Below are 14506 nucleotides of genomic sequence, written 5' to 3'. Positions count from 1 at the left end.
GTGCACATTGCCTACCATCTTGCTGCGCATCCTGGGCTTTAAAAAAGGTAAGAGATAAAAATTGAACGCATGGGTGCAGGAATGTGTGTGTAAGGGATATGGAGAGAAATTGGGCATGATGATGAAGAGAAAGGAGACACAGCGATTTACACAGTGAGGGAAAGAGTGAGAAGAAGATTCAGAGACAAAGAGATATAGTCCTCATTACTTGCACCGTCCACACATATTACGGCCAGCGCCTATATCGGGCAAATGGCGCTAACCACTTGTCATCACCATTAAAGTCAATTATAAAGACGCCGCTTGAAATGTATTAAGAGCGCCGGCTATTTCATGCCGTTCAGTACATACCGATTCAAAAGCTTCGCTGATTTCAGGCAAAGTCAGGTCTTCAGGCAGCTTCAATCAGCGCGCTATTAACAGCTATGGGAGTTATTTCATTCTACAACCTATTATGGTTTTACCATCCACTGCGTATAGCGGGCAAATCGCGTTAACATAAGTTGGCTCACTATATGTGATGGGGGCTGTACCTCAATAAGAAAAGTGCTAGAGAAGAGAAAAGCTGGAAGACAAATAGTAAGACATGGAGGGGTAAATAGCCAAGAATGTGACATGGGGAATGTTGCCTGCTGCCAGCGAACACAAGAAAATGCTTCCGTCCATTGAAATCAGCGGTTGCAAAATGGCAGCAAGTGCATCTACAACTCTCCAATGTGTGCCAGCAGCAGGCACGGTTCCCCGTCACTGCCGTGTATTCAGAACATTACCCTCAGAGAGCGACATGGGGAATTAGGGAGTGGGAAATAACAGGAGACAGTCCTGCAGGGAAAGATGGACTGTTTAGTGTTAATTTTTCTCCAAGGCAAAGAAACAGACGATCAATGCTGCTGTATAACAATACATTGCGCATCACATGGAATAAAACCCCTGTTGCTTTATCTCCAACTTACTGTGAGCAATGCCACGGGGGGGGGGGGGGGTGTGGGGGTGAGGGGGGAACCACTGCATCAGTGACTACACTTCAAAAGTACTTCATTGGCTGTAAAGCACTTTGGGTCATCTTGAGGATGTATAAATGCAAGTTCTTTCTTTTTCTTCTATATTATTATAAATTTTGTACATGGTGCTGGATCGGCACCCCATCCATTGAATTAAACAGCCATCCTCTCCACCATCGGCCGAGGATGCAGTATGTACTAAAAGGCATAAATGGCTGTTATTAGCCATCTACGCCATTCCCTGGGACTTCCGTTGATGTCCACTTGGAGAACCCCACGGAAATTCAGGGCGCTGCTTTTCTTCTAGAGAAACTCTATTTTTCTTCAGGCTAGAGTGAGATACCGAGGAGCTGTCAGTGTGGGGCTGCCAGTGTCAGTGCTGCCAGTGTCGCTGCTGCCAGTGTGGAGCTGCCAGTGCTGGTGCTGCCATTGCGGGGCTGCCAGTGTGGAGCTACCAGTGCGGGGCTGCCAGTGTGGAACTGCCAGTTTGGGGCTGCCAATGTGGAGCTGCCAATATGGAGCTGCCAGCCTGGGGCTCTCAGTGCGGGGCTGCCAATGTGGAACTGCCAGTGTGTGGGTTGCCAGAGTGGGGCTCTCAGTGCATGGCTGCCAGTGCGGGGCTGCCAGTGCTCATGGAACAGGATCCTTTGTGCAGAGGACGAGAGAAAAACTAGAAAAAGCACAAATAACACTTTTAATGGTCAGAAATAAAACAAAAGCAAATATTTTTATTTCTGTGTGCTTCCCATAAAGACATTTGCAGTCTTTTTAACAGTTTCTATGTCATAATGATGTTGAGTGTCACTGTGACGACACAGAGCAGCTGGTAACAGCGCCCTCTTTTGGTCACTGATGTGACAGCAATAACTCATGACATTTGATTGTCTACGTGTTGTATATGGGCTGTCTAACCATTAAAAGCTAACACTTCTCTCAGTTGACAAAGATAGTGGCCCTGAAATTCCGCGGGGGTTATCCCGATTTCCCACTGTAACTTTGGCCAGGTGATTGGCGGAACCCTTGGGGAAATGGCATAAATATCTGAAGGGGACCATTTCTTCCGGGATTCTGCCGGTTTCCTGCCGGAGTTATGGCAGGCGATCGGGAGAACCTCTGTGGAATTTCAAGGCCAGCGTATTACTGAGCCATACAAATCATCAAGGACCCAGGTTTGGCTCCTAGTTCTTAATGAGATAACAGATCTTAGCCAGGGCGGGAATTAGAGCATTATAATTGGCCCCAGGACTAAAAAATCAGCCCCACTCATTGCTCCTTATCGTAATCCTGTGACCCTTGCTGGAAAGTGTGCGTGTGTGTGGGTGAGAACAGGAGTGGGCTTGGCTGTGATGTCCCCTTCCAAGTCAAATAGCTTGCCAATGCTTACAGTCTAGGCCCACAAATGGGGAATGGCCACTTGGCTGAGAGCTGGAACTGTCTGTGAAACTGTACGCCAGCACAAGTTAATGCTTTCCAGATAGGAAAGGAGAAATTGGAAGGGAGGATTTAAAAAGAAATTGAAGAGAGCCAAAAGGAGGAAGACAAAATGAAGGAGACAAACTTAATGTTTAAGCTCCCTTTTTTTAGGTTCCCCTAGGCCATACACTATCCTGTAGCCCAAAGACATGTAAATAGCCTACTCCTAGGCTTGAACCAGCTGCTGGAAGGTGTGCAGAATGGACTGGGTGCTTTAAATTCTAATTTTTCCCTCCTCCTGAGTGGAAGCATCTAGCCTCTGCTCTCAATCTCCCGCCACAGCATGACCAAGTTTGGCATCTCAGAGATTGGGCTTACATTTGAATACTGAGGTGGATCACATGGAACTCAAGGTAACTGCCAATAGGATTTGTTTTTCAGTGGCCATATTATCATTGAAACCATTTAGTTCTCACTAAATTCAATACACAGGGGCGACCTAGTGCTATAAAGTTTTTTGTGACCTGCCCCACGAACTCTGAGGGCTAAGTTTTTCGAGGTTCTGCTCCTAATTCCAAAGTCAGGATTGGAGGTCAGCCTGCCTACGTGAGCTCGTGCTTTTCTGATCATTAAAACTAATCACCTGAAAATCGGGAACGGCACAAATCAGGCACGCTGACCTTTGTGCCCAATTCTCTGACCCACATGCTGCATGCCTTGCAAAATTTAATCTTGAAAGCCAACAATCGGAGTCTCAGGCTTGGATCATGTTTACATGCTAGTTTCAAACAGATGGCAAATTGGGATGTCAGGCACAGCAATGAGTGGAGACAAAGTCTGTAATTAAGTCTACACAGTCTGTGGGTACAGTAGTGTGGTGGTTATGTTACTGGACTTGTACCAATAATCCAGAAAGTGTGAGTTTAAATCCCGCTGTGAGTTTGAAAATTTGAATTCAGTTTAAAAAAGCTGGTGAACCATGAAACTGTCAGATTGTTGTAAAAAACAACTGGTTCATTAATGCCCTTTAGGGAAGGAAACCTGCCATCCTTACCTGGTCTGGCCTACATGTGGTTGACAATTAACTTTCCTTCTGAAGTGGTCCTAGCAAACTGTTCAGTTGTATCAAACCACTACCAGTGGTTCAAGAAGACAGCCCACCACTTTCTCAAGGCCAACTAGGGATGGGCAATACATTCTGGCCTTGCCAGCAACACTCATGTCATAAAAATAATTAGACAGAAGGATAATAGGGTCAGAGATGGTCCACATCAGGTCAGGTATCAGCACCCCCTATGATCTGGTGGCAGATTGACACTGGAAGAAGCCATAGATGTGCAAATAACTGCTTGCCCACCTTCTCAGCACAAGTTCAGGCCTGTAGTGGTGGCTCAATTTCTGCCCCTGATTTTGGGCACAGGCCCCTGCTAAATGGTGGGCCTGTGTCATGTCAGTACTGGTCATGACCTGAACCCAGAAATGCAGGTGGGTTTGGGTCATATCAGGCAGACATGTACTTCAGGTGTACCCCACCTGATGAGTGGCCAGGCGACGACTGAAGTAGACTAACTGGCCAATAATTTCCCAGCTTACCCCTGTCTCCTTTTCAGAAGAGGCTGAGACAACCCTCCAGTCCTCTGGCACAATTTTCCTTTCCAAAAGAATTTTGAAAAATTATACTCAGATTCTCTGCTATTTCTTCCCTAGTTAACCCCAGGATCCTTGAGAGTGAATCATCAGATCCTGGGCAGTAACTTTATTATTACAATCTCTCTTTGGATGATAATCTCCACCAGCTGTTCTACACCCACCTCTATTGGCTTTGCAATCTCAAAATACAACTCCTCTGTGAAAACTGAGGCTATGGACTGGTTTAGTGTCTCTGTCATTCCCTCTCACTCCAAACATAAGCTTGCCTCCTTCATCTCTTAGTGACCCTTCCCCTATCTTGACTCTTCTCTTACTATTAATGTGCTTATAGACCTTTTGTTGCCCGTTATGATTTTTGCTAATCTTCTCTCATACTCCATTTTAGCTATTCTTATCTCCCTTTGTATAGTTTTTCTCCCTTTGTTGTGGCTACTGCTGTTCCACTATATCTCATGCTGCGTGTCTCTGTCTGTGTTCCTTTCTCTCCATCTGTGTATCTCTTTTTGTACCTTTGGCCCATCAGGCAGCCACAACAGATTCTAATCCTTGTCACAATTACAGCTGACAGCTTTTGTTATAAAAGATAAGGTGCTTTTACATTTCAACAACTTGAATTGATTCGACTTACTGTTAGTCCATAAAATACTTTGAAATTGTAGAATCTCACAGCTCCACAATTAGAGAATGCATTGGTTATGTGAAAGGAAATTAATTTGCCAAGGCTTAAAAGTTTAAACCGTATATACAAAAAATGACTGGGCATCCTCCTGATTTTAGAAAGTACATCCAAGCCTTTAATGTCCAATGATCATTACTAGCTTTCCAACCCCTGTTGATGCATTTCATTCTTTTTGTACAAGGGAAAATCCACCATTTATTTCAAAATCTAGTTTTTAATTAATAATTTTTACTTTCACCCTTCACTTGACAATATTCAAAACTGCAAACTCAGAAATGTTTTCTCTGATTTTTTTCTCCAATTGTGATTCTCTCTTACTGTTCTTGTATAACAGCATGATGAGAGCATTTTGCATTAAACAATATGTGCAAATTATGACAGAATAGCTCCCTTGCAACAAGTTAGCCATTCGGCCCATCATTCCCATGCTGGCTCTTTGAAAGAGCTATCCGATTAGTTGTACTCCCCTGCTCTTTCCCCATAGCCCTTCAAATTTCTCCTTTTCGAGTATATATCCAATTCCTTTTTGAAAGTTACTATTGAATCTGCTTCCACCACCCTTTCAGGCAGTGCATTTCAGATTGTAACAACTCACTGCGTAAAAAAAATTCTCCTAATTTCCCCCTGGATTTTTTGACAATTATCTTAAATCTGTGTCCTCTGGATACTGACCCTTCTGCCAGCGGAAACAGTTTCTCCTCATCTACTCTATCAAAACCTTATATAATTTTGAACACCTCTATTAAACCACCCCTGTATCTTCTCTGCTTTAAGGAGAACAATCCCAGCTTCTCTAGTCTCTCCACGTAACTGAAGTCCCTCATCCCTGGTACTATTCTGGTAAATCTCCTTTACACCCTCTCCAAGGCTTTGACATCCTAAAGTGTGGTGGCTGGTTTTGAAAGCAATACTCGAGCTGAGGCCTAACCATTGATTTATAAAGGTGTAATGTAACTTCCTTGCTTTTGCACTCTATGCCTCTATTTAAAAAGCCAAGAATCCCGTACACTTTTTCAGCAGCCTGATCAACTTGTCCTGCCACCTTCAAAGATTTATGTATGTGAACCCCCAGGTCTCTCTGATCCAGCACGTTCTTTAAAATTGTACCATTTTGTTAATATTGCTTCGCCTCAGTCTTCCTTTCAAAATGCATCACCTCACCTCATTAAATTTCATCTGCCATGTGTCTGCCCATTTCACCAGTCCGTTTATGTCTTCTTGATGTCTGCTACTATCCCCCTCACTGTTTACTACATTTCCTTGCTTTGTGTCATCTGCAAACTTTAAAATTATGCCCCCATACCCAAATCTAGGTCGTTAGTATATATCAAAAAACGATGTGGTCCTAATACTGACCCCTGGAGGACACCACTGTACATTTCCCTCCAGTCTGATAAACAACCGTTCACCACTACTTTCTGCTTTGTGTCCTTAGCCAGTTTTGTATCCACGTTGACACTGCCCCTTTAATCCTTAGCACCTGAAGGACTTTTTATATACACATCGCCTCCTTACTTGAATGATGGCACACGCCTTCCAGGATTACCCTCCTTGAAGTTAACCTTTCTCTCCTGCTCTTATTTTTGTGTTCTGTCCAAGATGCACATTGATGCTCAGGACTGAAAGAGATTCAAATGCCCCAATCACTCAGAACACATTACAAAATAAACAAGCAGTGCAACATTTAATTTGGCAGGAAAAGAAGACTGTACAGTTTTAGAGGTTGTCTTTGGAGCAGCCTACGATCTGCATCCGTACATTTCTGCATGACTGAGCTGGAGAACACTATGGAGAGCATGACCACTTCAGGCCCACTGCTCAGATGGGCAGAAAAGTGGCAAATGAAATTCAATCCAGAGAAATGTGAGGTAATGCATTTGGGGAGGGCAAACAAGGCAAGGGAATACACAATAAATGGGAGGATACTGAGAGGTGTAGAGGAAAAAAGGGACCTTGGAGTGCATGTCCACAAATCCCTGACGGGTAGCAGAACAGGTAAATAAAGTGGTTAAAAAGGCATACGGGATACTTTCCTTTATTAGCTGAGGCATAGAATGTAAGAGCAGGGAGTTTATGCTAGAACTGTGTAAAACATTGCTTAGGCCACAGCTTGAGTACTGCATATAGTTCTGGTCACCACATTATAGGAAAGATGTGATTGCACTGAGAGGGTACAGAGGAGATTTACGAGGATGTTGCCAGGGCTGGAGACTTTTAGCTATGAGGAAAGATTAGATAGGCTGGGATTGTTTTCTTTGAAACAAAGGAGGCTGAGGGGAGATTTAATTGAGGTATATAAAATTATGATGGGACTAGATAGAGTGGATAGGGAGGACCTATTTCCCTTAGCAGAGGGGTCAGTGATCAGGGGGCATAGAATTAAAGTAATTGGTAGAAGGATTAGATGGGAGTTGAGGAGAAATGTTTTCACCCAGACGGTGGTGGGGGTCTGGAACTCACTGCCTGAAAGGGTGGTAGAGGCAGTACCTCATTTAAAAAGTACTTGGATGTGCACTTGAATTGCCGTAACCTACAGGGCTACGGACCAAATCTGGAAAGTGGGATTGAGCTGAATAGCTCTTTTTCGGCTGGCACGGACACGAAGGGTCGAATAGCCTCTTTCTGTGCCGTAACTTTCTATGATTCTATGATTCTTTGCTGCAGCGTCCTCCTTGGCCAAGGTTTTAACTTCAGACATAGCTTCCTTAATCATGACCTGGGGCTCTAGAAACCTTCGATTACTACTCAACGAGTTACTTTGTCAGCAAGATTGCTTTCTGACAAGGAAACTCAGCGGCACAGTTGTTCAAAGCAGTTTTACACTCTGATTGGCATCAATGTCTCTCCTTGTCTTCACAAGCCTCATAAAAACCTTTCCTTTCAATCTCTTCCTTGGTCTCCTTTCCTCCCCCCTTGTCCTGCGAATTCCTTCGCTTCTGCTTGGTGTCCACCTCTCCCACTTCTGAAGTGCTCTGAAATATTATTTTACGTGTTGAGTTCTATATTACTGTAAGTTGTTGTTGCACAAACACAGCTGCTCTCTTAAAGGAGAGGGTAACAGCATCAGCTGTCAGATGCTATTACCCTGAATGCAAGAGGAAGAAATTTAACCTGCGATGCATAATGGAGTAACCATCTACACACAGGGTGCTGTCCCAAATATAGTATAATGACCTCTTTTAGTGCCTAGCAACGAAGACTACTGTTGGCAAACTGCATGACACACAAGTTTAGGTATCTGAAACCCCAACGCCCACTTCCAATTACCATTTGCAACCTTCACAGGCTGAGGACATGACTCAGACCGATGGGTTGCTTATTTATCATGTTACCAGAACTATTGGCATTGCTTTTTGCCAGACATGATAGCCCAATTTTTACCTGTAACAAGTGAAAATGTAAAATAACGTAAGAGTCGATATTGCGCATATTCTGTTTTGATATGGTGAATGAAAGCGTCTTTGGCTGGGAAAGGACATAAAAAAGCAAGAAACGGGAAAAAGCCATTCAGCTTATTGAACCTGTTCCTTTCTGTGCTGTGTTACAATCCGTTCCGTCACAGACTCAATCCAACCTGTTCAATTTCTTGAGCAATCATCCTGCAAATTTTTGGCCTCTTACTCCCCTCCCCTGACATCAACCAAAGTTCAGTTGTCTTCCAAGTCCACAGTCCTTCATTAGCACTTCAAAGATCATTGTGTGCCACAAATATTCAATTATCTTTATCTGTACTTATCACTATAACTGTAAATCCCATTCTTAACCAGATATTCAGGTAGCTCTTTCTTAAATCTGTTATCTACATAGGATTAATTGCTTCAACTGAAATCTATTTTATATAGCCAAGCTTCTTTGCAGGAAAAATCCTCTTAAACTAAAGTGTTGCTTGAGGCATCTTAACGTTATGCTGGTATAATCTTGTTGTGCAGAAAGCAGGAATAGGCACTGCACATTCTCCATGACATGACGATAAGGATACCTCCCTTCCCTCCTAGGTTCTCATTTATTTCGACCAGAGTTTACGTTATCTTTAGACATCAATCCAAACTGTTGTGACTCGAAGGTACGAAGGAACTGTCCAGATTAAATCACTGTGTAGTTTGACCAAAACAATTTGTGGGAGTAGGAGTGAAATTTATTACTCTACTGTTTGACAACTGATCCTGTTCCTTTGGCCCTAAACCGAATATGTAGCTGTCTCCACGTTATGGCCAGATGTAATGGTTCAGCCTGGTTACCAGTATGGATCAACACAGAAACAAGAGAAGGCTTAATTCCTTTTATTTCAATCAGTTATTGAACTTTGAGATTCTTCCCTCTTCACAAAATTTGTGGTGTGATAAGATGAGATGCACTCTGTGCATGCCCCCTTCCTTTGCCCCACCATTAGCGGCTGTGCATTCAGCTGTCTAGGTCCTAAGCTCTGGAACTCCCTCCATAAACCTTGCCGCCTCTCCACCTCTCTTTCCTCCTTTAAGACACTCCTTAAAACCTACCTCTTTGACTAGGCTTTTAGTCCCCCTTCCTAATATCTCCTTTTCTTTGGCTCTGTCAGTTTTTGTCTGATAACGCTCAGGTGAAGCAACTTGGAATGTTTTACTACATTAAAGGCGCTATAAAAATGCAAATTGTTGTTGTTGATGGATTCCTCTTTGCTACCAAAACATCTTGGACTTTGTAGAATATTTGCTTGGTGGTGCTTGTTAAGATTCTCTGTCATGCCTATTGGCTTATTCTCGGTTAGGAGAACGGTTTCCACATGCACCCACTGTTTGCCCTGGGTTTCCAGTTAGAGTACATTTCTCCCTTCACTGGGGAATTGAAAGTAAATGTTATATGAAAGAAGGAAGATATTCTAAATGTATTTTTGTGAGGAATGCTGGGGTAGGTATCATATCAAGTGATTTGTTAGAAAGCAAATCATTATAAATTAGATCAATGTAAAGCATTAGAATAAGAGCTACATTTATATAGCGCTATTAACATAAAGTATGTCATACGCACTTCACAGTTAGGCATAATGGTGTCAAGCCAGAAAGGGAGAGGCTGGGAAGGGATACTGAAGGCTTGTTTGAGGAAATGGGTTTCAAGAAGGTTTTCAAAGGAGGGGAGGGAGGTGGAGAGGCAGGGAAGTTTATAGAGAGAATTCCACAGTTTAGGACCCAGGCGGCTGAAGGTTCTGCCACTAATGATGTAACGAAGGGAGAGGGGAGGCAAAAAAATCTCAGAGGTAGAGGAATGGAATGATCTGGTGGGGAATATAGTGTTAAAAGGGATTGCAGAGATAAGTGGGGTGAGGCCATGGAGCAATATAACAGTGAGTATGAGAATGTTAAATTTAATGCTTTGGGGAATAGGGAGCTAATAGGATAAGGGACAGGGGTACCCCAGCGAGCAGGAGACCAGAGCTCCAGCCTTTAGATACTGGGGTACTCGCATCTGATGGGAGTGGAGTAGTGACCCCCCTCGCCACATCACATCTAGCCAGCTCTCCTGGTAGGGAATTGTGAGTCAGGCTAATGACCTGACCACATAAAAAGAGACTTAATTACAGAAACAATCCAGAGCACAATCTGCTGGATGTAAGGCAGTGGGCGAAATGGGTTATCTTGTGTGCTACTAGGCACAGAAGAGAAGAAGATGACAGAGACGGTGGACGAGAACGATAGGATACAGGTAGTAAAGTTTTGTACACGTTGGAGTTTACGGAGGGTGGTAATGCTGGCCTTGCCAGCGATGCCCACATCCCATGGACGAATAAAAAAAAAAGGAATAGAGAGCTGTCAAGGAGATCACTGGAGTAATTGAATCTGGAGATGATGAAGCTACGTATGAGGGTTTCAGCGGTAATGGGGCTGGGGTAGAGGCGGAGGTGGGAAATGTTGCAGAGGTGAGATTAAACAGTATTTGTGATGCAGAGGATTATGGTGTCTGAATCTAAACTCAAGGTTGAATATGATATGCTGGTTGCCAATGGTCTGATTGAGCCTGAGACAGTGGCGAAGAGAAAGAAATCAGTGGCAAGTGAATGGAGTTGGTAGTGAGGGCCAAAGACAATGGTTTCAGTCTTGCCGACATTGAACTGATGATTATGTCATTATAAAGTTGCTCCATATATACAAAAATGTTTATTTGATGCAAATTAATTACATTACTTACTTTAGCAGCTAGGTTTTATGAGGTGTTAGTTAAGAACATAAGAAATAGGAGCAGGAGGAGGCCATAAGGCCCCTCGAGCCTGCTCTGCCATCCAATCAGATCATGGCTGATTTTCAACCTCAACTCCACTTTTCTGCCCGATCCCCATATCCCTTGATTCCCCTAGAGTCCAAAAATGTATTTATCTCAGCCTTGAATATACTCAACGACTCAGCATCCACAGCCCTTTGCGGTAGAGAATTCCAAAGATTCACAACCCTCTGAGTGAAGAAATGCCTCCTCATCTCAGTCTTAAATGGCTGACCCCCTATCCTGCAACTACGACCTCTAGTTCTAGACTCTCCAGCCAGGGGAAACAGTCTCTCAGCATCTACCCTGTCAAGCCCCCTCATAATCTTATATGTCTCACTGAGATCACCTCTCATTCTTCTAAACTCCAGAGAGTATAGGCCCATTCTACTCAACCTTTCCTCATAGGACAACCCTCTCGTCCCAGGAATTAATCTAATGAAACTTTGTTGCACCGCCTCTAAGGCAAGTACATCCTTCCTTAGATAAGGAGACCAAAACTGTGCACAGTACTCCAGGTGAGGTCTTACCAAAGCCCTGTACAATTGTAGTAAGACTTCCTTACTTTTATATTCCAACCCTCTTGCAATAAAGGCTAACATGCCATTTGCCATCCTAATTGCTTGCTGTACCTGCATGCTAACTATTTGTGCATCAGTATTCTGTAATTGGAGACGACGGACTAGTTAATGAATAATCCTGACTATCCTACTGTATCCCAGAATTTCATAAGTCAGTATTAAGTCAGATAATCGTCTGTTTAATGTCGGGAGCTACATCATGTAACATGCAATGAATGATTTTGTTGCCATGGTGTCAGCCGTGGCTCAGTTGGTGGCACTCTTGCCTTTTGAGTCAGAAGGTTACGGGTTCAAGTCCCATTCCAGAACTTGAGCACATAATCTCGGCTGAACTCTCTAGTGCAGTACTGAGGAAGCGCTGCATTGTCGGTGATGCTGTCTTATGGATGAGACGCTACACCAAGGCCCCATCAGCTTTCTCATGTGGATATAAAAGATCCCACAGCATTATTTTGAAGAAGAGCAGGGGAGTTCTCCCCCGTGTCCTGGCCAATATTTAGCCTTCAACCAACATCACTAAGACGGATTATCTGGTCATTATCACATTGTTGTTTGTGGGATCTTGCTGTGCGCAATTTGGCTGCCACGTTTCCTACATTACAACAGTGACTACACTTCAAAAGTACTTTATTGCTTGTAAAGCCATTTGGGACGCCCTGAGGTCGTAAAAGGACCCTATATAAATGCAAGTTCTTTCTTCTTAAGGTTGAGTCCAGAAAACAAATCTTTGCAAATCCAATTGTAATGCTGCTGCCGCTCAGCAGAGGGAGAGATCAGATTGGAAATTCACGTTCATTTTAAGCATAGTAAACACAAGCAACAGGAAATCAAATGCAATGTTATAATAATAAATTCGTGTTCTTATGTAGGAAAAATATAACATTAGACAAATCTTCACCGAAGCCGGTTACATTTTGAGGTGTCCTTCACTTGGTACAAGTGTGTGTCACTCTTGGGTTCTGTGGGCTGATTCTGTAACGTATATTTTTAGCCCCAATAAAAGGCTCAGTTTCAGTTTTGAATTTAATCAGCTCGAAGCTGCTCCGAGGTCCCACGGATGAGAAGTGTCATCGATTCTCACCATTTGATTTAGGTCAAAGAGAGGAAAATAAAGAGAGACCATCAGCTTGTCTGGGGCTCACCTGCCCCGGAAACCCAGGTGAGGCTCTGGATGGAAGCTTTGGTGGGAATGGTTATTTCATTATTGATTTGGGAAGGGTTTTGTTTAACCCCTGGTGAGTTTGACAAAATGTAAAGTATAAAATGGCTGCTTTGGTTAAAAAAGAGGAAGTTTGTTAATCAGCATCGAGGACATTTTGTGACAGTATTTTCCTAACGGTACAGGTCTCTTCATCTGGTTTTATTGCAGCATCTAGTTTGGTTTCTTGGTAAATTTTGATACCAATAGTCATATTTCATATATTTCACATGCAGAATTCCTACATTCTCCAATCAGCATTGATGCATTCATATTTTGTCAAATATTTGAAGAACATTTTAGTTCTTCAATTGAAACTTGCTAAATATGCAATGAGTACTAGTGTTTTAAATTGTATTGTTTTAGCTGCGAATAACTGGAGATTTTCCAGGGCTGAACAATGGGTTATTTCTGTCTGTTTAACTAGGCCACTATATAAGAGTTAGTTTGTAGTGGAAACTTTTGAATTATTTTGCATTCGGAATTTGTTTGTATGTTTGAATCGTTGTGGTCTAGTGTTGGAGTAGATTTCTCATTTGGAATGCCATGTACAGTATGCCCAACCGCTGTTGGCACCCCCCACCCCGCTGCCAGAGCCTGGGACACACAAGGTGGGGGGGGCGAGGAAGCTGTTCTGCATATCAGTTGTATTTTCTGCCGCCATTTTATGGTATTCAGAAAAAATCCATAATCAAAGTGCATGCAACAAGTTTAATTTAGTGCAACAGAACTCCCTGCATGCAAGATAATGTAAAGTGCATTGACGGTCTATAACTTCAAACACAGCAACACAAGGTGCCAACTATAAATGAGTACCACTGTGATGTGCAGTTATGCGAATAACTGGTTTATTTTGTATTATACGTGTTACAATAATTGTTCATCTAAGGTGTATTTATGCCACCACTTTTGCATTGATGCAAAGTCGTTTTGGGTGCACATCACTGCAAAAGTGGTGCATAACTCAGTGGACTCCTGAGCATCCTACAGCCTTTTGGTGTGAGACCTCTGCAGGTGACCATATCAGGCCAGTTTAAGTTCCCAGTTTGTGTGCAGTATAAATCCAGCCATAGAGGTGGTGGAATTTAAAAGAATATTCCTTCCTACAGTTTGGGAAGGGTCCAATTAATAAGTTGAACAGGTGAAAAAGCCCCTTGCCCACAAATTACTGGATGAACATTCAAGCCACACCCGCCACCTCCCATTAGACAATTGAGTTGGCAACTTAAGGCCTTGCACCTTGGATACTTGAGAATTTGAGATTGGCATGACATAATTATGGTTCCCCTAAACAACAGCCTAAGCTTTCCTAAGAAATGCTTAAATCTCTGTGGATATACTACTCAGCATTTACCTCAGGAGACAAGAATTTGTGGATCAATGACTCGAAGCTGCTTAAGACTGTCTGACTGATGTTTAAATCCTGCCTCATTGGATGGTTAAAACCCACTGGATCTGTCACTCCAAGACTTCTTGATCAGCCACTCATGGTCCAGAAATTGTTGCAAAGATCCTAATTGAATGCTTGAACTCCTCAGATCATTTTGGATTGAAAACTTGACATCTCCCAGATTGTCTCAAGGCCCTTGAGCCTGTTCCACCATTTAATTAGATCACGGTTAATCTGTACCTCAACTCCATTTACTCTCCTTTGATTCCATCTCTTGATACCCTTACCTAATAAAAATCTGTTGATCTCAGTCTTGAATATTTAAATTGACCCAGCAACCACAGCCTTTTGGGGGAAAAAATTCCA

The 14506-nt window shown here is 42.9% G+C and overlaps 2 protein-coding genes across 4 annotated transcripts in view; one reads left to right on the top strand and one right to left on the bottom strand.

The window, feature by feature from the left end:
* The window catches only part of LOC137300008 (unconventional myosin-Id), a 496111-nt gene that overhangs the window by 455926 nt on the left and 25679 nt on the right, over positions 1–14506 (bottom strand). The gene's annotated exons all lie outside the window — the stretch shown is intronic.
* map3k14a (mitogen-activated protein kinase kinase kinase 14a) overlaps positions 12594–14506 on the top strand; it is a 56269-nt gene continuing 54356 nt past the window's right edge. The window contains 1 exon segment of the mRNA XM_067969094.1: positions 12594–12711. The gene's annotated coding sequence lies outside the window, so the exon portion shown is untranslated.

The sequence above is a fragment of the Heptranchias perlo genome, chromosome 30, assembly GCF_035084215.1.
Source record: "Heptranchias perlo isolate sHepPer1 chromosome 30, sHepPer1.hap1, whole genome shotgun sequence".
Lineage (NCBI taxonomy): Eukaryota > Metazoa > Chordata > Chondrichthyes > Hexanchiformes > Hexanchidae > Heptranchias > Heptranchias perlo.
Note: the sequence above shows the minus strand (reverse complement) of the source record. Positions and strands in the feature narration are given on the sequence as shown.